Here is a 23,536-nt window from a genome sequence, read left to right on the forward strand (position 1 = left end):
AAAACCAAATCCACCCACTATATGCACCCCCCTCATCAACAAGTCAAAAAAAACATACCATTCCCTTGTTTAATATGCTCAAACTAGTTTCTGGAAATATTTTAGTAATTGATAACTCTATTGTAGGCCGCACAGACTCCACAATCCCTAGACTAGACAAGGATAGGGTTACATTTAGCTGCTTCTTTTGAGCCATGATTTGCAGACATTTGAAGGGCTCTCAAGAGCCTCTCCACCAGCAAGTATGACTACAGTGTAATAGTAGTCTATGTGGGAGTAAACAACCTGGCACAAAAATCCTTGAAGGAAATGCAGAAGGACAAGCTGTGTAGTTTTCAGTCAAGAGTGAAACTCTGGTTCTGAGTGGTTTCCTACCTTCATGGAGAATGATGCCTACATTCAAGGAAAAGATAATTGGGTTCAACAACTGGCTAAGTAGCCAATGTCAGTCCAGGGGATCCAATTTGTGTTACTGTAGAATGAGATGATTGACGGTCAAACTTGCTCTGCAATGGATGCTCTTTACCACTTGTTCATGGGTTTCCGCATACTGGCCAAAGCCTTTGCTTACCCCATTATGCCTTTTTAAGGCAGAGTTCATCTAATGAACATTTCAGCTTAAACAAATGTAATCCCAAACTGGACATCATCAAGATGGCTCTTCTCAGTGCCAGGAATCTTAACAATAAACTGCCTGATTTGGAGGTACTTCTGCATTGGGAACATGTCCCATGTTTGTGTTGTTACAAAAGATAAGGCTCATGTAATGAGAGCACCCACTCTTTGCCTGGGGTTTGTGTCTACTATTCCTTTAAACCTACTGATAACTGAGGTTGAGTCTTGATGTTCATCAGTGTCAGTATCCTTTCAAAGGTTACACCCATAGATCCCCCTCCCCCAAGTCAGGTGATAGAACTCCAGCTTGATTTTGGGAAGTCAAGCTTCAATTGTAGCTTATCAGTCTCTGTCTGTGGTCCCATATGATACTGAAAACTTTCTGGCATTCCTTGAAAGTATCCTGTGAAAGCAAATGATTATTCAATGATCCCACTGTAGATTGGAGTGCCTACACTACTAATGTGTATGCCCAACCCTTCTTGGATTGGATTAACAAGTACTCAAGGACGTCTATAAGCATATGCTATGTACACCATAGCGTACACTTGCCTAGCTGGGGGTAGCAAAACTGTCAAGGAAATAAAAAAAAAAAAAAAAAAAAAAGTCGTTAAAATTCCTTCCCAGTCCCCTCCTCCCACCTGAAAAACTTGACTTTGCTGACTTGCAAGCATGGGGGGGTGGGGAAGTTGGGGATGGGGGGCAGGGGTGACCTGACTCTGACCCGACCAGACTTCCTTATTGGCTGCAGCTGTATTTGCCAGGCTGAATAATTCCTGATAAATACAACTGTAGTCAATTGATTTTTCATTTCTTACTTACCTTGTTGCTGGCTTCTGTATACCTGCATTGGACTGGACAGGTGGTATTCCTGAATCCCACCCCGATCCTGATTCCTGGTGTGTGTAGATTGTTCGTGGTGGCTCGTTCATTTGGAACTTGAGGAGTCTTAAGGCTTGCCTGGAATATTAAGTTTTGCAGCAGTATTTTGGCTGCTTGTGCACCCCATACAGTAAGTCCTTTCATGTTTACCAAAATCATATTGGTACATTTCTGCCTTTGCCTGCATTTTTGCATCATGTCGCCTGGTAACTGGACCCAGTCAAAGTTGAATGAGCCGATGAGAAGCAACGGAAAGGAGAGACAGCAAGCTGAAAATGAGGTGAGTGAAGTTTCTTTAAGAGGTGATCGACAGTGACTAATTGGTGGGTTCCACTTTCAGAGAGTAGGTAAGTGTGTGTGTGTGTGTGTGTGTGTGTGTGTGTGAGATAGAGACCAACTACGACTGTTAGTGAGAGAGAATAAACTAAAAACTTTAAGTAGGGACAAATTTTGTAGTGTGTGTGCGCGCGCAAGCGTGTGTGTGAGAGAAAGAGATTGAAAATTGGCTAAAAAGTAGTGCAAATTTTGCAGTGTGTATGTGTGTGTCTGCATGTCTCTAGGGGCAAGAATGAAGCTGGGTGAGTGCATGTTTGTGAGTATGTGGATGTGTGCATGTCTGTAGGGGCAAGAATGAAGCTGGGTGGTGTGTGTGTGTGTGTACTGCTGTTATAAACTTAAAGTTGCTGGAATAACTGGATCTATGTTAGCATGTATTTTGTGTGCATCTGTAAGAGGCCCAAAAGTAGGGATAAATTTTAAATATTGATTGTAATTTTGGACAGTTGCTGGAATAATTGGATCTGTTAGTATGCATGTCGTGAAGGATACGAAATCTGGATTCTGGACCAAGCGAACCATGATGGTGGGACAAAAGCTGACAAATAGGGACAGACTTTAAATATTGCTGTTATAAACTTATAACGTTGCTGGAATAACTTGATCTGTGTTAACATGCATATTCTATATGGTTGGAACAACCAGATCAATTTTAACATGCATTTTTGTGTCAGCAAATACCTAAAACTGGGGGTACATTTTAAATACTGCAGTAATAAACTGAGAAAATTGCTGGAATAACTGGGTCTGTATTAAAGTGCATTTTGTGTGTGTGAGAACAAAGACCCAATAATAGGGACAGATTTTACATTTTGCTGTTATAAACTTAGAAAGTTGCTGGCGTAACTGCCTCTGTGTTAGCATGCATTTTTATGTGTGTGTGAACATAGACCCAATAGTATGGACAGATTTTAAATACTTTCTTTACTTTGAAAGTTGCTGGAATAACTGGATCTATGTTAGCATGCATTTTCTGTGTGGTTGGTGGAATAACCAAATCTGTGTTAGTATCCATTTTTGCCTGCATGTGCAGGTGGCTATCATTTGGGGGAAGGTAAAGAAGCATTCGGTTTATATATGACTGACAGCAAATAATTTCTGTTTTTTTTTTTTTAGCTATGTTCAAGATGTTACATCAGAGGGGCTCACAGTAGGTGGCTATCTTTTGCAGTTAGTGATAAGGAGGCATGCTGTATATAGATATGACAGCAGTGACTTGAAATATAGGATTGTGACCATTTGTCCCTTAATTTTCATCGCAATTTAATACCAGTCATGCATACACAGCGAGTGACTACCTTTTTTAATGTGGCATAGGATGGCATGTACTATTTCCATTTAAGATATATGTAACAATTTCCCCTGGAAGTATAAATACCATCTCGGGTCCCTCTTAGAAAGAAGCTACAAGACAAGTGGGACTAACCCCGTCAGCAACGGGTAAATAGATATATGGACAAACAGACAGATAGAAGATAAAAGCTTGTGATAATTTTAGCTATGTTTATTGTGCACTGCTGTTTTGTTAAATCTGAGCATTAAGCCTAGGATACAATTAATTTGTGTGGTGTGTAGTGTGGATCATGTGTGTGTGGGGGTGGTGTGAATTGACCTCTGAGACTGGCTACCTCGAATGTGGTACAGAGGCTTGTTGCAGTGGATCACTGCTACTGAATGCTAGTTAAGAGTAACCATGGGCATCTCAAACTAAATGTTGTCAGGGCAGCATGGATGCATGAGGCAGGGCAGCATGGTTGCATTGTGGGGTATCAGTTCCAGACCTTAAAAAAAAAACTGTCTACACCCCTGCAAGTACTCCCTGGATCAACTTGTCCTCAGTCTCACCATGGCTGGGAATATTTTTGACCTGGTTCTCACAAACTTAAGGCCACTCTGTTGCCATCTCTTAGTTGGTCCCTTATTAGATTAGTCAGACCACCAATTGGTTACCTTTACCCTCAAAGCCTCCACTCACATGGAAACCAGTACAACTCTTTGCAGAGCATTTATAAAGGCAAATATTTTACAATTATATGAGAAAATGTCTAAATTCACTCACAAAGACTCTGCAGTTGACCAAGAGGATCTTTATGCCCCTTTAGACAAATGCTTTGACCTGGCAGTCTCTACTAGAATAATAAAGCTGTGTAAGAGAAGGAAGACTTTGCTCAAATTACCGTGCAGGTTTATAACCCCTCTGCCTGAAGATAATATGAAAAAACCTCACTAAGAAACTGAAAGATTCCATAAACTCCATCAAAGCATCTCATAATCTCAGGCTGGTGACTGAGACAAAGAATAAGTATAAAGTTCTTTAATTTAAAAAAGTACTTCAGTTACGTTAGATAATTTAGAGATACTTCACAACCCTGGTCTGAACTTTTCCTTAATGGTGCCTGCAACTCACACTCAAAAAACATTACGGCCATCTTCTCCCCTGAAATATCACCCCTAGCTCCAGAAATCCCCTGTCATTCCCTCCCCTCAGCATCACAAAAGATCATGTCCTTAAGCTATTCCAAGTCCAAAAATGGTGTTTTAGTGGGCCCCGAAAATATACCTGTCTGCCTTACAAACAGCACCAAATATGCACTTGCTGATCCCCTCCTTAAACTGTATAACTTAAGCCTTTCTACAGGCTGTGTCTCTGAATCCTCGCACACTGCAGTAGTGATGCCTTTCCATAAACATGGATCCACCATGGGCGCTAGATACAACAGACCTGTCAGCATTACAAATCTAATCTGTAAAGCCATGGAGCACATCATTACCAGTCTCATAAATCATAGCATCAGAAATCTGATTAGGCTTGACTTATAGCAATTCAGCTTTGTAAAGGGTAGGTTATACATGATAAATCTTGTAAGCTTCATTCAGACGGTCGTACATGAGGTTGGACATGTGGGCACAGTGGATGGCCATCTTGGTTTGTCCAATGCATTTGACACTGTTGCTGCATGATGAAATTGTAAGATCATAGGAGATTACTAGGCTGTTGACCCACAGGTGTTTTTAAGACTAGCTGCTTAATCCCAATGTAATAACAGAAATGCTAGTCAATACTCAAGATTGAATTTAGTGATGACTGCCCATGTCCAGAAGGGTTTTGGGTGCTATCCCAGTAAGAATTTATGATGCCCCATCCACTCGTCCAGATTCCTCTTGAACAGTGTCATAGAGGTGCTTTGTTTTACATGAATTGGTAGCCTGTTCCAAAGATGCTGCAGTCGCTGGGAGATAAATCTGTCCCTCCAGCATGTCCTATTCAAGTTGCAGGCCATATTTAGGTCCCTGGAATGGGTAGCCCTAGTCCCATTTGATTTACGGATATGCAGCAAGTTCATTAGGTCTGGGTCTTGGATTGCTCTGTAGGCCAGGCATAAGTCTCCCCTAAGAAGTCTGTACGATACGGAATATAGTGACAAGGACTTTAGTTGGTCTGTGTAAGGTGCATGCTGGAGCCCCTTGATTTTCTTTGTTAGAAACCTCTGAGGTCTCTATAATTGCTGCAGGTGCTTAGTACAGTACATGCCGAATGAGGCGTTATAGTCAATTATGGGCTGTATAAGTGCCAAGTATAGGGGGGTTATAACTTCTTTTGCTCTCAAGGCGATGTCTTTACTAATCAAGTGTGCTATGTAGAAAGCTTCCCTTACTACAGTAGACACATGGTGGTCAAAGTTAAGACAACAGTCAACTTGCCATCCCAGGTCCCTTACCACTTCATGGGTACTTGAGGTATTGTTGATTTGATAGTGTGAAGAGACATTGTTTGTGCCAATGGGAAAGATGATGCATTTCTTTGCATTCAGTTTGAGACCATGATTAGCAAACCTGTCATTGGTCTGAGTGAGACCTTCCTGGAGTATACTGACATAATTTGGGGATTCAATAATTGCACCTAGTTTGCAGTCATCTGCAAACTTGGTCAGCCACAACAATCTGACCTGAACTTCTGAGAAGTATATACCAAACATTAGGGGGCCCAGCACTGACCCCTGTGGCACCCACTGGTAACAGGTCTGCTGGTGGAGTCACCAACTTTGATAGTGTGTGTTCGATATGGGAGCCTGTTGGCAACCCATCTTACAACTAAGGGGTTTACATTCAGTTTGCTAAGTTTATTGGTAATGCCTGAATGTGGGATTGCGTCGAAAGCCTTTGCCAAGTCAAGGTATGCTGTGCAATCAGATTTGCTTTCATCAGTGGTCTTGGTCACATTTTCAAAGAAATCCACTAGATTTAACAGGCAGGATCTGCCCTTCACAAAGTCAAATTGTGTAGGATCCCAGCGTTTGGAGGTCAACTATGTCTTTATTTATGAGGTCCATAATGATATGTTCCATGACCTTACAGATGAGGCTGGTCAGGCTTATGGGTCTGTAGTTCCACAGGTTTGTTTCTAGGCCACCTTTGTAGAGGGGAATAACTGTAGCTGTTCTCCATTCTGCAGGAACAAAGCCTGTAGTTAGGCAATGATTGAAAAGGGTACTTAGTGGTGATGCTAGTTCATGTTTTAGCATGTTTAGAAAATAGCCTAGGATATCATCTGGTCCCACAGAGGCTGTGTTTTTTGTCTTGGACAGAGCTTTGAGAACCTGCTCTTCAGATATGTAGGGTGGGGGGAGGTTTGTTGTAAGTTAGGAGGGGATAAGGGAGTGAAATTTTCACCAAACCTATCCGCTAGTAGGTTTGCTATCTCTGTGGAGTCAGTGTGTGCAACACCATTGGCCACTAGTTCTGCACATGCTTGAGTCCTACCCTTTAGGTTACGTACGTAGCTGTAAAAGGCCTTATGGTTATCTTTGGTTGTACTTTCTCCCAAATGAGCACTTGGAGGATTTGACAAGTTGTCTTATTGGCCTGTTGAGGCTAAGGAGGGGGCTTTTCCATTGTTGGGGCTTTCCCTTTGTTTTCTTGGACAGAATTTTTTTGTGTTTAGTGTAGTTGTTGATGCTGGATGCCCATCATGGCAGCTTGTTTTTACTTGGGGCTCTGACTTTGATTCTTTCTGGTACAGCCGAGTTTATACATTTATGCAAGTGATTGTTTAGGGGTTAGTGTAAGCTTTAGTGTAATTACCACTTTCAGCTTGGGTTAGGGCTTGGAATGCATTTATACCTTCACCTAGGAGGGCATAGTTTGTCTTGGTGAAGTTTGTTTAGTCTGATTTCACCCAGTTCTGGTGTTAGTGCCAGCTCGAAAGTGACTGATTTGTGGTCAGTTTTAACTAATGAGGGTCTGACAGTTGCAGCAGTACACCTGTTGGATATGTGGTGAGGACCAGATCTAGAATGTTTGTTCCTCTTGTTTGGGTATGGACACTTTATTCCAGGGCATTTGAATTAAAAAAATCATGGAACTTTTGTCTAGCGAGTTTGGGCTAGAGTAGGTTTCCCAGTCGGTGGGATAATTGTAATCTCCCATAACTAGCGTTCGGTAAATTTGGATTGTTTCCAGTTTGGAAAGTAGGCATCATAACCCATGGAGGGGGATCTATAACTGGATGTGACTTGAATGGGTGTCTTACTGTAACATGGACCTGGAGTAACTCCACTAGATGGGAGGTGAATTTATCTGTAATATAGATTGAAAGACTGCCTCCTTTGGTTTTCACATGTTCATTTTGCAGTCTAAAGGTGTGGAAGACATTGTAGCCTTGGAAGGCCAGGGTACTGTCTGAGCTCTTGAACCAGGTTTCTGTGACTACATAGACATCTAAGTCTTCTAGTGATAGAAGGGCTTCCAGGGAGTTCAGTTGTTGGTTTAAGCTCTTAGCACTTAGCAGCATGACCCTTATTTTGTTCTGACTGGTTAATTTCACATTGGTGATGTTGTTTTCAAGACCTTGCCTAAAAAAGGCACTATGGGGGAGGCAAGAGCCTCTGCCAGCTGTAAACCGTCTCTGGCAAAGCAGCGAAGTTTGTCGACAGTGGCTTCCCAGGCTGACAGGAACGGGGATCCCCTTTGAATGAAACCAAAAACTGAGACAATTATTGAAATCAATCATTTTTGTTTATATTGTGGCATGATTCTAGGTGAGGGTAGTATGCTGCTGAAGGCTAAGGACATACCTGCCTGGGACATGTACTCAGAGAGCTCAATCATGTCTGTCTTCATATAGTCCAGTGAGGTACATCTCAGGCCATTCACACCAACATGAACTATGACAGTCATAGTGGTACTTGTTGCTGAGAGACCTGAGTGCATGGGTGATTTGATGAATCCTGGCTCCAGACAGGTTGTCCAGCCTGGTGACTGGGACATCCATGTGTCTCACTATTGAGTCTCCAGTGACAAAAAAACTGGGATTTTGAGTGTTAACCCTTACGGGCTTGGTAGGTGAGACACTGGTGTTGCTATGTATCATGGGAGCTGTGGGGACTGTGCTAGCTGTAGCAGTCTTGTGTTTTGGAGGTATCTGGTGTTTCAGTAAAATTTTCGAGAGAACCTATGCATATGTGGATTTATCTGTTTGATGCATACTATGTATATGAGTAGTGGTACTATGTATGTATGTAGTGGTGGGTGAGATGACAACTTTTTTTGTGTTACTGTTTTGAGTGAGAGCATGGATTTTTGATTCTTGGTATAAATACATCTCTTGCACTCTATACTAGAGTATGTTATTGGTAGAGGGTTGTCTTTGTACATGTGGCAATTTCTACACTGCCTCAAGAGACCCAAGTCAACAAGGTTGGCAGGAGAAACAAGGGTAGTCCAACTTTCCTTAATGCTAGGTTGAAGTCTGGTGTCACTAGAGGTAGCTTTACAAAATCGATCACGGAGGAACTCATTGGACGGATATTTCTACCTGGGTTTTAGGGAAAATTTGTTGAATTTAACTGTCTGCCTTTGGCGCACAATTGTGCAGCAGTGAGTGGTGCTGTGCAACGTGCAGACAAGCAAAATGCAGGGCCTAAGTACCAGAAGCTAAAAACTTGAAAAAAAACTCGATAAAGTTTGAAAAAGACCAAATGATGATTCCAAGCCCTAGACCGGCCTCCCTTTACCATACAGGTCCCAATCAGCACAATTCTGTCACAAAAATGCAGATATGTGCTCAGAACAAACAAACTACTACAAACAGCTCCAGAAGCAGCAAACCTGTATCTAGACTATGCTACAGCTACTAGCTACCCTAGTTTCAGCGGGAAACACTAGAGAATGTTTAACACAGCAGAAAAATAGCAGTGAGACACTAAAAAAAACATTTAAAACAGTACAGAATCAGCCAGGAGGCTCTAAAGAATGTTTTAAACAGTTAACAGATCAGTTATTTAAACATTGCTTGGTGGGAAAACTACAACAAGCAGAACAGATAGTTTTAAAACAGTTGAAAATGCCTGTTGACTACTAAATGAGTCTTTAGTTGCTGAAGGACGACCTTCTCAATAAATTTTCCTAAAAAGGGGAGGTTAAAAATTGGGTAGTAATTATCAAGGATGTTGGATCTAGAGTAGGTTTCCTGAAAGTAGGGAGAGCAAAGGCCTCTTTCTTGGCAAATGGAAAAATGTCATATCTCAAGAATATAACAAATATTTGAAAAATTGTAAATTCAAGAATGTAAGAACTTGATAAGGATCCAATCTGCAGGTTCTTGATCCAGTACTTGAGAAAATAGTCATGAAATCATCATGATCATGAATGTGAAACAGCATCCAATGAGCTAGAATTGGACATCCTTATACTAGAGCACTATCCATTAGGTGCAGTGGCACAAAAGCAGAATGACAATAACCTTGTCATAGCAGAAATGAGTAATAGATTCACAGTCTGTGGTGGATAATGCCTTTCTGGTGGTAGGACAGGCCAGGCTGCACAACCCTTCCACCACATGGAAGAGCACAGCTGGTTGATTTGATGCAGCAGATATCTCCTGGATTAAATGAAAAAAAAAAACACCTTTTTGCAAGAGATTTCAGTTTAATTTCTCCAAATCTTTTAGATTTCTAATTCTTTAACGGGAATGGACACCATTCCTAAACCAGGCTGTAATTAGAGTTCATGGAATTAGTCTTCCCCTCTCTGTATCATTTCCTCCCCACCTCCTTCCTTCTCTCCATTCTTCTAATTCTTCCCCTCATCTCTCATCCCTACTTACACTTTCAGGCATCCCACGCATTCAGTGCCCTGCTGCTAAATTTCCAGAAATTGGAAAAATATACTTGTAAATATATTGTAAATATTCAATTATGTTTTGTAACTTTCATTCATTGGCGTGTAAGAATTGTATGTTTAAATGTTATGCTTTATCTGTACTTCTGTATTACTGTGTAACCTATAATTTTGATAGTGTGTGTTGTCTTTCTGGAGCTTTTCTCCCTAGGACTCCATTGAAAACAGGTTCTTCTTGGCCCAATGGACCATCCTGGCCAACCAACTGCAAATAAATAAATAAAACAAAGTAAAAATAGTATTGTTTCAATGTTTGATGTTAAGCCAAAACCAGTGTGCCCAGAACTGACTCCATCTGCAATTCATACAGAGTTACATATATTAGTAGCATATCTAAATACGACTGTAGATGCTTTTTATTAGACCCATTACTCTTACTGCTGTTGGAACTGTCTGGGTATCTTTCTTCCACATTGCACTCATTTTTTTCTGAAAATTCTGATATTTTATGACTTTGTGCCTCTCTGTATGTGAGACACTGTAATTGCTAGGGGTAGCAATTTCAGTGATCTGTTCTACTTTTGTATTTTTTCATGGACTACTATAATTGGTTTTCTTGAGTCTATTTTTGGATTGTTGATGATGAGTGATCCAGTGTGATGTACACTTCATCATTCTCTGCAATGCTTTGTGGTTCATGCTTCTAATGCTTCTCGGCTACTTCTCTATTGTAGTGTTTACAGAATTTCCAGTGTAACAATCTTGCCACATTATAGTGCCCTTCAGTGTACAGACCCTCTGCCTTGACTGTATCACACCCAGCAACAAGGTGTATGACGGTTTCCAATTCCTTTTTACAGAACCTGTATTTTTCTTTCTCCTACATGTTCAATGGACTTTGTAAACCAGCTTGTATGTAGTCCATTATCCTGAGATGCCATTATTAACCTTTCATCCTTTGCTTTCAGCTAACCATTCCTGCGTCAAATCCTGATCGACATGAAGTTATTCCTTGAGATGTCTGTACTTGTCATTATAGTTGTGGCTTTTCCACATTTCTTTGCTTCACATCTGATCCTTATCGTGAAATTCTTTATTTTTATTTTTTTTGGCACATTGACTTGCTGTCAGATTTTTGTCCACTTCTGGTTTGATTTCCATTCCTGCTTGGCACATGAATGCTTCTGCTAAACTAAGCAGAGAGGTCATCTTAGACTTCCTCTCCCGATGTTTGGATCTGATAGTGTTAATAAAGTGGCACAACTGCAGTTTAAGACTATAGGTTCTACACTGTGGGTGCCCTGGGTTGAAGTAAACCAGGAAGGTTTCAGACCAAGAGACTGGCTTCCCACCCAATAAGAAAACCAAGGCAATAACTCAGTAAACCCAAAGCTTTTCATAATACAGCTAAATTATTGGCCAAAAAATACTAATTTATCTTCAACCTGGAGATTAAATTCAAAGAGCACAACAGTCATGCTTTTGTGACCAACAACTTAGTTGAAAAGGAAATCAGTAATGTCTTGTAGGATTGTCTTCACACAACTGGGTGAATGGTAGAAACTGAGAAATTGACAGTTTGCTCTTGCAGTAAAGATATGATGTCCTTCCATGTCACTGTTGCAATATTCTTTGCATGAGGGATCTCCTGTCAAAGTTAGCCCAACATCTGGGCACTAAAGCCTTTGGAATTTATAGATGTTGTACATTACATGTATGCTCCCCATGCAAGACATAGGGCATAAAGGTGATGTACATACCTCAGAACTTTGTTGCCGCCAGTCCAAATACCATCATTCAACGTCTTTCTGAACACTCCTGTGCTCATTACTAAACTGTGTTTCAGATAAATTCCCATTAGGATTTCTTCTCATCTCTTTCTATTTTTATTTTGATGTTTTTACATGTCATCTAGAAAGTAAAAATGCCTGTGTTGGGAGGCAGATTTCCCAGAAAGACCATTACGAGCAGTGTCTCTTTTGTTTGGGTGCTTCTTACAACCATAAGCACCCATACACAGTGTTCTATCTGCCAATATTTTGTCTGTAAGACCCTATGCAGTCATCTCTCCTCCTTATTGATTTACCTAGAGAACCAACATCTAAAATTGTTGGTGCAAGGTGCTATTGTGGAGTCTTCCCATCACGAAGGTCAGCTACCATTCCTATGCTGCTTCTAGCCATGCTCCATATTAAAACTACAGTGGTTCATCAAGTCAGTGGGGCTTCAACACTGTCATTCACTGGATATCCTAGTTCCCTTCCTTCCATGTCTCCAACTTGAATGTCAGTGATGGATATGTAAGCTTTCTCTCAACCCAGGGCTTCCTTTTCAACCTCCAGTCCCATGTCAGGAACTCTCTTTGGATGCCTCTAAGGGGGGGGGGGTCCTTCAATTCTGGCAAGGTCCAGGGTCTGTGGCCTTCTCATCAGAGGTCAGATCACATCAACAGCAAGGAGGTGAGAACTGTCCTGTTAGCTCTTCAAGGTTTTCATTCCCGTTTTTTTCCAGAGCCTCTCAAGGGTTTCACAGACAATGCCACAGTGATGTGGTATATAAACAAGCAAGAAGGGGTACGGTCCTACCTTCTTTGCAGACTTACTCTTAAAGTCTGGGATCTGTCTAGTTGTCCAATATCAAATGACTCTCCATGCTGTCTACCTTCCTTCAGAGCAGAATGTAGTGGCAGACTCTCTGAGCAAATCTAGTACACAGTGTCATGACTGGATACTTCATAGAGATGTGGGTGGACATTCCCACACAAGACAAGGGATCTTTTATCCATCCTCACTTGTCCACTCTTCAATTGACACTGTGGGTGGTAGGGTTTTGATTCATTTTAGACACATCTTTTCTGAGGATGTGCTTAGGGTTTTGCAGGAGATCAGAAAAGCCACTACTAGGAAATCATATTTGTCCAAACAGAAAATATTGTCTGTCTGGTGGCTGTCTCATAACCATAATCCCATTTTAGTGGGTTTCCTTTGGTTCTCTCTTGTTTGTGTGAATTGCTACATGCTGGCTGAGCATATTCTTTAGTTAAAGATCACCTGTCTGCTATTTCTGCTTGTCTGCCTTTGGCTCCTCCTCTGACCTATAGGTTTGAGGTCAAACAATTTCTCAAATGCATCTTTCTTATCAGGCCTCCCAGGAAGCTTATTCCATCTTCCTGGGACCTCAGTTTTGTTCTTGAAAATTTGGCTCAGGCTCCTTGAGCCTTCAGCTTCAGCTTCTTTGCAACATTGTCCTTATAAGACTGTTCTTTTGGCCCATACTTCAGTTAAGAGACTATCTGAACTTCAGGTTCTTATGGATGTTCCTCCTTTCTTAGTTTTTCATAGGGTCAGGGTGTCTCTTCAAACAGATCATTCTTTTATGCCCAAGGTCAATGAGTTGTCTCTTAATCAGTATATTAATTTATCCTCCCTTTTTCCCTCTCTGCAGTCTGCTAATGAGAACATCCTTCACACCTTTGATTTGCTTGGGTAGCTCAGATATTATTTGGATAAGACTAAAGCTATTTGCAAATTTGAGCAATTTTGTTTCTTTTCATCCCAGGTCTTTGGGATTGGCAGTTTCTAAACAAATCCTTTCTTCCTGGATCTCTAAGTTCATTTCTTTTTGTTAATTCTTTCATGGTAAATGGCTTTCTGCCTCTATAAAGGCTTATTCTACCAGAGCTGTTGCTTCCTCTAGTGGTTTTTTTTTCCAAAGGAACTGACACAGATTCCATCCTTGAGGCTGCTATTTGGACTTCTGTCCATGCCTTTACTAAACATTTCAAATTGGCTGTTGTCTACAGAGCAAGAGTTGGCTTTGCCAGAGTTCTTCTAGATGGGTATCTGAAAGATTGTTGTTTTGTGCCTTCATCCTCCCAAGTTTCCTCTTGAGCTTTTATACTCTTCCCGCATGTTAAGAATACTGCAACAGTGATATGGAAGGACATAGTACAGTTGTGTAAAATCTTACCTTTGCAGTAGATGTCCTTCCCTTCACTGTTGTAGTATTCACTCCCTTCCTCCTCCTCCTTCCTCTCCCTCTGCGCTATTCTTCTTCTTGCTTTCCTAGCCAGAGATTCTTTTCTTTTTTTCTCCTTCTGGATGCATATGTTCCTGCTGGTCCCTAGGAGTGTTCTGCTCCTCCTGGGACTTTTCACTTCTGAGGTATGCATGCCCATACATCACGTTTATGGCCTGCACCTTGCATGGGAAGCATATGTGTGCGGTACAATGTCTATGAATTTCAAAGGCTTTGGTATACTGGCTGGATGTTGGGCTATTCTTGGTAGGAGATCCCTCATATAAAGAATACTGCAACTGTGAAGAGAAGGACATCTACTGTTATGATTTTACAGAACTGTACTTTCAAAGAGATGCTTTCCCTAGATTCAACATGTGTCAGCTATGGTCCGCAGTCAATGCAAATAGCAACCCCATCCCCTGTCATACCCCTCGTAGGGTTCAACAAGAAACAAGGCAGAATGGCAGAGAACAGGTAAGGGCCAAAACTGTTACTCAGCTATGTCTCAGTAATAAAACAGTGTAGAAACAGATTACAGTATAACAAGACAAAAAATCTGCAGTGTTTATAGAATACAGTGCATGAATACTAACAAGACAGGCTAATATAACTGTGATAACGTGAAAGTAGTGATCAGTTGTTTTTATACACAGACTGCCTTCATTCAAAAATTACAGCTTTCTGATTGGTATACCTCTTAGGCTTGACTGTGATCAAGAGAAAGAAATTCTGTCCACTGTAATACATTTCAGCTTGTCACACATAACCTTGACCCTGACATACAAACTGATGGTAAACTTGGTCAAGTGATACTAGTGGTCATTTAGTTTTTTTCCTCCCTAATAATAGCCACTTTCTGATCATGGTCACCTCAAATGCATGCATTCTTCCCCCTGCAATTTTTACCATATTTTTATTTATTGTTTTAAAAAATGTCATTGTTTTGAGCAGTGTGTGCAGCTACCTTAGACCACATAGGTAATTATATGGTGTCTTGCTAGTGTTAGCAGTAGCATTTGTTGCTCATACTTCCTCTCTCTCTCTCTCTCTTCCACATTCATCTTTGTGTTAAATAATAAGCTTTTGCTTGCTAATGAGTTGCTTCCTATGCCCAGGCTTCAGGGTCTGAATCTTTCCGCCTTTATTTGCCTACAGTGTGACCTTGAGCGAGTTTCTTAACCAGACAGTGCTTTGGGGCAACAGGGAATTTGGGCTGGGCTCTTTAATGGTTCTTGGATTACATGCCTAGTAACTACCCATAAACTTGTGTATCGTTAATATGGACAGTGAATGCTGCTAACACTGCTCATAGATTTACTCTTTTGGCTGCCTGCAAGAGTTAGAGCAACATTTGTTTTCTGTTGCTCACTAGTACACCCCTCTTCTTAGATCACTTGTTAAAACAATGAGTGATCATTTCTGTGTGCACTGTATGCTGCCAGCACTGCCTGCAGTTATAATTTGATATCCTGTTACTGCTTTTGTTGTGTGCACATGCACGTGTATAAACATGCGTATGTATACGCATGTATCTATTATATTTATATTTTATATGTATATACACAAACACATATATGTATGCATTACCTGAAAAGCTGTCCTTTGAGTGCACAGTTATAAGTGTAGTACAGGCTGTACCGACTGATTTAATGCTCATATTGTGAGCTGTTTCACGATATGGCATCAAGATTATCCCTTTGTACATGTTGATTCTGCTGAGATACTCAGAGTGAATAGAAAGTTTTACTTAAAGACTAAGTCTTGTGCTTCACTGTGTGCTTTCAGAAGTGTTTTAACTTTCACGATTTTTAAGAAGATAATATGAAGTATGTATTTTAGGAATGCAGTGTTTTGGCTTGCAAATAAATTGCCGTTGATAGTATTGTAGCTCCATTACTCTAACAATATTCCTGTTTCAGAGGCAAATGTATAATGAAATATTTTCACCAAGTATTTTGTCATCATCGTGGTAGAATATCCCAGCAGTTTCATTCAGTTACATTAGGAGCCCAGACCTCTTGTTTGCTGCTGTGTAACATCATAAACTTCAGAGTTGTTTTAAGTAGTATTCAGAGCTCTGTCAGCGGTTTCCCTGTATTTTAAGCAGAATTGCTCTTGTGCAGTTATTTTCTTTTCCCAGTCATGTTGCAGAATGCAACTGCACTGTCATCAGAGCTCATTCATCTGTCATAATATATTGTGAGGGACTGTCTTCCAGACACTCTGGGTACTTAAAATGCATTTCTCCTTGGAATTCTTGACTATGACATGAAGTGTGGAGGGGAACAGGTATTGTAAACAAGCTATATACATGCAGTCAGAACCGAAACATACAAAATGTAGTATATTGGATAACCTAATTAAGTTTTACACTATTTAATTTGAGGAGCAATGTTCTGAATTTTGTTATTGTGGTCCCCAGCAGCAGTTCTCCATATCCTGTATTTTCTCATTTCTGTACCCATTACTCTGTTTTGCAGTGCTTTATATCACTTCCAGATTTCCTTCGGCTTTATGTCCACATATAGATTTAATCTTAAGGTCATGGCACTCTTGTTGCCCTTACTTTGGTCCCAGATCATAGATAAATGTTTATTCTTAACTGGTATAATAATCAGCTAATGTAGTTATGCTCTACGTAAGTATATGGATTTTTCACTTAGAAGTTGTATTTACTGATGAACATCATAATCATCTATACTGTATGACACACTTATATGATGAGGAACTTCTGCCAGACATGGGCATAAGTCCTTTGCTTAATCTTTTCAGCAACTGGACGTCCACTAGAGTGTGCAGTTGTAAATTCAATTCATGATAATTAGAGAACTGTTGGACTGTAAAAGAGAGCAGCTTATGACATGTCTCAACTTCTTACACCAAGAAATCTTGCCAAAGTTTTACATAATTGGGGGGAGGGGGATGCCCATAAATAGAGACAATTTTTAAATATTGCTCTTACAAACTTAGGAAGTTGATACAATAACAGGTATAGCACCAATTATTTGTCTGTGTTAGCTCTTCTTGGAGTGTGTTGTGTCTTTGTTGTATTCAGTGACTGCTTCTAGTTTGCAGTCATCTTCAGACTTGGTCAGGGGCCAGTTGCCAAAAAAAGTAGCAGACCCAGCACAGAACTCGGAAGGACTCTGCCAGATTCTTTGTGGAGGTTTACTCCCTACCCTAACTTCTTGGGTCCTATCTGAGAGAGAGCTGACTGTCCAGAATGTAACATAAGGATTTATGTAGCAAGCACCAGATGAGAGGAACTCAAAATAAACAATGACCAAAGACTACCGGGAAAAAAAAATAATCAGAAACACTGTTAGACTCTTATCAGTGTTTCTGATTAAAATTTATTTCCAGTAGCCTTTATTTTTAACATAACAATTTATGCCTAATTCCATGTGTTTGTTTACAATGCATATGTGGGGTATTGTGTCAGATGGATTAACTTGATCAAAGTTGGCAGTGCGCACTATTTTTCCCTCATGCACTACCTTGGTAAACATCTCAGAAAGGTCCACCAAGTTGAATAGGCATGATCTTCCCTTGATGAAACCAAACTAGGTTGGATCCAGTGTCTGAAGGTTTCCTGTGACATTATTTATTTCCATGGTAATTCTTAGCTTGGCTTTGCATATGAAGCTAGTCAGACTTATAGGTTTGTAGTTTCTGAGATCCATAGATGGCCCACCCTTGTGCAGAGGGATGGCCATTGCAGTTCTCCATTTCTGTGGCAAGAAGCCTGACTGGAGACTACAGCTGAAAAGTGACTACAGTGGTGATGATAGGTCATGTTTCATTCTATTTAGGAGGCATCCTGGAGTATTATAGGGGTCCACTGATGTTCTTGGTCTTGGAGAGTGCATTTAGGACCTGCTTCCTAGTGATAGTTGGGGGGTATGTTTAGTGGTATTTCTTGAGGGATGGCTGGGGCTAGGGGTAAAATTGGTGTGGAATTTGTTAATTCAGTAGATTTACTTTATCTTCTGGCTTCATGTATGTGGTTTCAGTTACAATTAGTTCTGCACATTGTTGTGTACTGCCTTTGAGGTTTTGGTCATAGCTAAAGAAAGCGTTATGACCGACCTTGGCCTGGGAGGCTATTCTTACCTCAAACTTGGTTTTGGTAGACTTGATTTGCCCTCTGAGTTGTTTGTTTAAATTGAGAGGGAGGTTATTTTTTCTGTTGGACATTGCATTTCCTAACTTTTGCCATTATTTTCTTCCTTTTGTTGTACAACCTATTTATGTTAGGATTCGACTAGGGTGGCTTGTTTTTTTAGTTTGTTTTGAGCTTATTTCTGGTGGGCACAGGTGCCTCAGTGGTTTATTGTCATGACTGTACAGAGTTTCTGTGAACTACTCCACATAGGCAGCTATGTTCTCAAGATTTGATGGGTCTTGAAATTTTGTCGGGTTATCACTTAATAATAGGAAATTTGCCTTAGAATAGTTCCTAACTGCTTTGGGGTTAACTGGGGCCATAGGTTTTATTATTATTTCTAAGAAGACAGCTTTATAGTCTGACCTAACCACGGAGGATTTTATACTGGGGAGCATGCAGCATTCTCCCACGTTTGTGAGGACCAAGTCTAGTATGTTTGTATCCCTAGTGGGTGTGTGGACTATCTGATCCAGACTGTTTGTGTTTACAATATTGAGGAGTTTTGGGGCCTGTACATTAGGGGTTCTGTATGAATCCCAGTTTATAGTTGGTTAGTCACCTATGAATATGCTATTGGGTCGAATAGTAAACATCTCCAGTGCTCTCAGAAAATAGAGTAGAAACAGTGAACAAACTAAGAACCACTCAAAAAGGCACTGTAGAATAGCAAGTCACCAGTAATTCAAAAAAAAAAAAAAAAAAAAAAAGTAATCCAAACACAACAGTAAACAATTTACTATATTGTGTTTGGATTACGTTTTATTGTAGATTACTGAGGAATTGGCATTCTGCTGTGCCTTTCCGAGTGGTACTCCGTTCTTTTTTGGTTGATCAATCTGAGCGCTTTCTGTGTGGAGTCTGCATGTCCTCCTCGTGGTTGAGTGACGGTTAAAGACATGCAGGTAGGTGCGTGCATGAATGAGTGTGGCTTCCTTGAAGGTTGGGTATCAGGCTGGCAACTCGGCACCGTAAAAATCCACTGCCAATCATTAGTGGACCGGAGTTCCATTGTGGCGACCCCTAACCGGGAAAAGCTGAAAGACATTACTTTTTTAATCTAAACAGTGATGCTAATTAACGTTGTTGTGTCCTCATTCAGAAAAGGCCTTCTTTCTTCAGCAGTCTTTATTAAGTTTTTTTACAGGTCCTGCTTGCTTACCTTAGCTTTAGATGTATTTTTCCAACTTTTTTTTTTTTTTTGCACAAGTAAATGATTACAGTTGAGAAAGTCAGTAATGAATGCATTGTGTAGTCTTCAAATTACTCCCAAAGATAACAGTCTTCAGCATTTATTGTGCTTGGGGGAAAGCACAGAGTATTCTTCTATTCAGTAAAAAAGAAAAAGTAGCTTTTAAAGAGCATCATAATTGCAGAATAGTTATGGTACTCTTCTTTCTTCTGGGTCAGATTCTTTGATAAAAATTAGAAAAATATGAGTTTAAACATCATTGAAGTGTAGGGAGTTCCTGAAAGATGGAAAATTGAAAAATTAAATCCATGGAGCCTTTTGAGTCTTCAGAGGGGCAGTTTTTGATGATACTGATTCTATTCTCAGTATTTTTCCATTTTGGGAGATGACGCTAGATGACATTTACCTGAGCTGTGCCTGCAAATTATCTGCTGTGATCAATGTACTAACCCGGTAAACAAATTAAATAAAAAAAGACATCAGCTACTGCCTCTGATACCCTTGTTTGTTAACAGAATCCATGAAAGAGGAGATATTTCAGAAAATAAAATTCTTTCCTTTAAGGAAAGAAGACTTTTAAAATCTGAAAAAAAGATCTTCTTTCATGAATATTATTCCCTAGAAACATGGTTCCAGTCTTGAAACCTCTATTTTATGGATCAAGATACTGCAATTGTTTTGTTTTCTTTACTACTGCTTTTCATACTGCTATGATGGGCATATCTAGGGCTGGATATCAGCTGGGTAAATGCTCTGTTTTGCAGAGGGGCTGTCTGACTCCAAGATGCCCAAGATGGTTTTAGGTTCCCTGGATGTCAGAGTCTTCTCTTTTGATTAATGATAGAAGAACTGCACAGGAATGTTTTGACTTACTGCAGAAGGCTTCAGCACACTTCAGAGCTGATCATAAAATGTCAACCTCTGGGAAAGCTATAGAGAAGAGAAGTAAAAGGAGACCCACCTCTTCATCTTCCTCTGGTTCTTGAAATGTAGAGGAATACCATGACTTAGCTTATACTGAGCAGTAGTCTTCCTTGATGGGGCATGGCACAGAAGAAGATGAAGAGGGTTCTCAATTTGTGAGATCTCCTCAAAAATGTTTAATTCTGAGACAGTGTCATATTAATAGAGCAGCACTTCAAGTAGTCCTCTGAAAAGCTGTCCTGTTCAAAACAAAGATATGTAAAGCTTCCAAAGATTGAGCAGCCCAAGCATATAGCCATATCTCTTTTTGCAAATTGATTCTCAAGTCTTTAATGAAGTAGGACTTGAGCCAGATGCTGTTTCACAAACTCCCAAAACCAACAAGTTCTGCAGAGTACTAGCAGAACAGTACCAGTACAGTACAGCCACTGGCTGGCCCTTTAATAGTAAAGCTTGACTCCCAGAAAGAGTATGGCATCCAACATTACCCCCTGCTTTGTGAAAGTTGCTGTTTAGAAACAAAGCAGAACATTAGATGGTTTGGTAAAAAAGTTTAGACTTCTGTCACTCTGGGTATCCGAGGTTTTAATCGCCTGTCCCATGTGACACAGTACTACCTAGATATCCTAAAATAAAGCTGGTATTACCAATAAAATGTCTGATACCTCCAGTCATGAAAAGGAGATACTGCCAGCCCAGCTATCTGGAATTTTGTAAATATATGTCATTTGTGACTGTCAACATGACTCAGATAAGGTGTTTGTGTTACAAATGTGTTAGAGCTGTATGTAATATAAGATGGTTTGTACAGACGTGTTTTGAATAGGTATTTTACAAAGTACTGTTTGAAACGTATCCACAGTGTACTCTACTGGAATAGAACAGAAATGTACATACACTACTGTAACAGTTTAAATGTATATATTTTTACAGGGGAAACTGAAATACAGGAGATTAACCTACAAAACTTCAGAAAAATAGCTGAAATTAAATTACTTTATGGCTAGTCCATAAAAAAGATTTATTTTAGTTTCATTGTGCAACAAGGAGACACAATGTCCAAAACTAAGGATCTTTCTGTATTGTCTTGGAAGTGTTTTATTGTTTATGACTTCCACCATTTTCCAAAGATCTGAGGAAAAGCCCTTGTCTATGTATTTTCACAGGTAGATGCTAAATACTGCCAGATTGCAGTGGGGGTTTTCACCTGGGATAGAGTCAGATGACAAGAAATGGTGTCATTCTGCAAGCTGTCCCAGCAGTAATATTTGAGATATTAATTTGAGAGGTCTTTGACAGAGAAAGATAGCATTTTGTATTTGACCCGACAACAACTGGAACCATTCACCACACATTTGCTTTGCTGTGAGTAAGTAAGTCTAGGGAATAGTATAATTATCTTAGATACAGTCAGGAATATAGCAAAGCTTAATTTAGATGTTTTTTTCTTTATTTATTTGAAACTGTCCTGCAATGTTATTCTAAATATTTCCTGTGATTCTGAACTCTGTCACTGTAAATATATATATATATATATATATATATATATATATATATATATATATATATATATATATATATATATATATTTAGTATTGTCTTGTTCTTTTATATTTATTATTAAATATATTTAAACTTTATTTGCAGCTGATCTGTCTAGAGATATTTAAGTTCTGAGAGTACTTGTATATTTATTTGGTGACACTGTGTGGGCCACTCCTAAAAGCCTTGCTGTTGGTCAAACTACCATTTGTATTAATAGTAACATTACACAGTAAGATTGGACACTCTTTGTTAAGGGCCTTAAAGTAGCTGATAAGGAGCTGGCTGATGGCAGTGATAACTACCTGATAGTGTGGGCAAAAGGGGGCATAGCTAGTAAACCTGAGCCAGCCTTTCCTAGGTGTGTGTGTGTGTGTGTGTGTGTGTGTGTGTGTGTGTGTGTGTGTGTGTGTGTGTGTGTGTGTGTGTAAATCAAATCTCAAAGTGTGTATGTGACAGCTACTTGGCATAGACATGGAGCACTGGTTGGACAAAGAGGCTGCTGTGGAGGTCTTGGCTTGGCCACTCAGCTGAGATCTCACCTCTAGCTGTGCCAGTGTGGAGTCTTATTGGGAATCTGGAGAAAGAGGGAGAAAACAGCCCTGGACTGACTGTGGTTTCTGTATGCTCTTAAGGGAAATTGCACTTGATGCAGAGAGCTGCATCTGGTAATACTGTGTATGTACCTTGCCATCCTTGCAATGTACGTCCCCCCACTTTTGCCCGTGGTGAGGATTGAGGCTCCTTGATTACTGGTCCAGTGGTAGGGCATCACACCTCCCTTAAAAAAGTTGTTTGTGTTACAGAAACAGCTGATAAGATATGGTCACTTACAGGGAAAAGCAGATAGCATGCAGACGTTTCTTGCTTTCAGGCTGCCACTTCAAGTTCTGTGATAGGCACTATCCCTGATATAGGACACAAGCCTTTCCAGCGAATGTTAACACTAAATTATTAAATGCTATTCTGGATGAAGCTATTCTTTTTGAATCGCATCAAAAACATCTGCTGCAGTTAGAAGAGAAAGGCAAAATAATTCAGATTGTTAAAAAAACAGTGTTCAGTACAGAGAAATACAGTATAAGTCTCACTTCAGAAATTTGCTGTTTTGCTATAAACAGACCATAATGTAGCATTCTGAATGAGTAGGATAATTCCTACACATCTTGCCTTAGTGTATTACAGGATATTTCTAAGATTCATACTGAGAAAATTTCATTTTTTTTCCATTTTATTGCCTTGACATTTGACCATTTTACTGCACCTAGAATTTTTACAAAATCCCTAGCCAAGTCTTTCCCACATGTGACATTAGGGATTTCATTTATACTGTTATCTAAATTAATGGTTGATTCAAGCACATTTTCTGCAGGTTTTGCACTTTAAACATCACCAGAACAGTCTCAATAGCTAGACACAGTTCTTACCTGGATAATTGTATGAGTTAGGTAAACAGTTTCCTGGCCTTGCACTTTATAGCTCCTCAGACTGTCACGGGTTTTTATTTAGTGCATATAATTCTAAACAGTGTTACTTGTGTGTTCCTGAGCTTCAAACACTTAAAGGTTCAGTTTAACAAAAAAAAAAAAAAAAAAAAAAAAAAAACTTAGGACCTATAGGAAGGAGCTAGTACAGCTTTTAATGCAGTTTAGCAAAAAAGCTATTCTGTAAGACTTCACTTAGTTCGAAGGTATCCTTCTTACTCTTTTTCCAGCTTAAATGACAGTCTGTTATTGAACTTT

At 39.9% G+C, this 23,536-nt stretch overlaps 1 protein-coding gene across 1 annotated transcript in view; it reads left to right on the top strand.

Moving 5' to 3' along the window:
- KIAA0586 (KIAA0586 ortholog) overlaps positions 1–23,536 on the top strand; it is a 4,394,667-nt gene that overhangs the window by 1,230,245 nt on the left and 3,140,886 nt on the right. The window lies entirely within an intron of this gene.

This window comes from Protopterus annectens, chromosome 6.part0 (genome assembly GCF_019279795.1).
Source record: "Protopterus annectens isolate FY-2018-M chromosome 6.part0, PAN1.0, whole genome shotgun sequence".
Classification (NCBI taxonomy): domain Eukaryota; kingdom Metazoa; phylum Chordata; order Ceratodontiformes; family Protopteridae; genus Protopterus; species Protopterus annectens.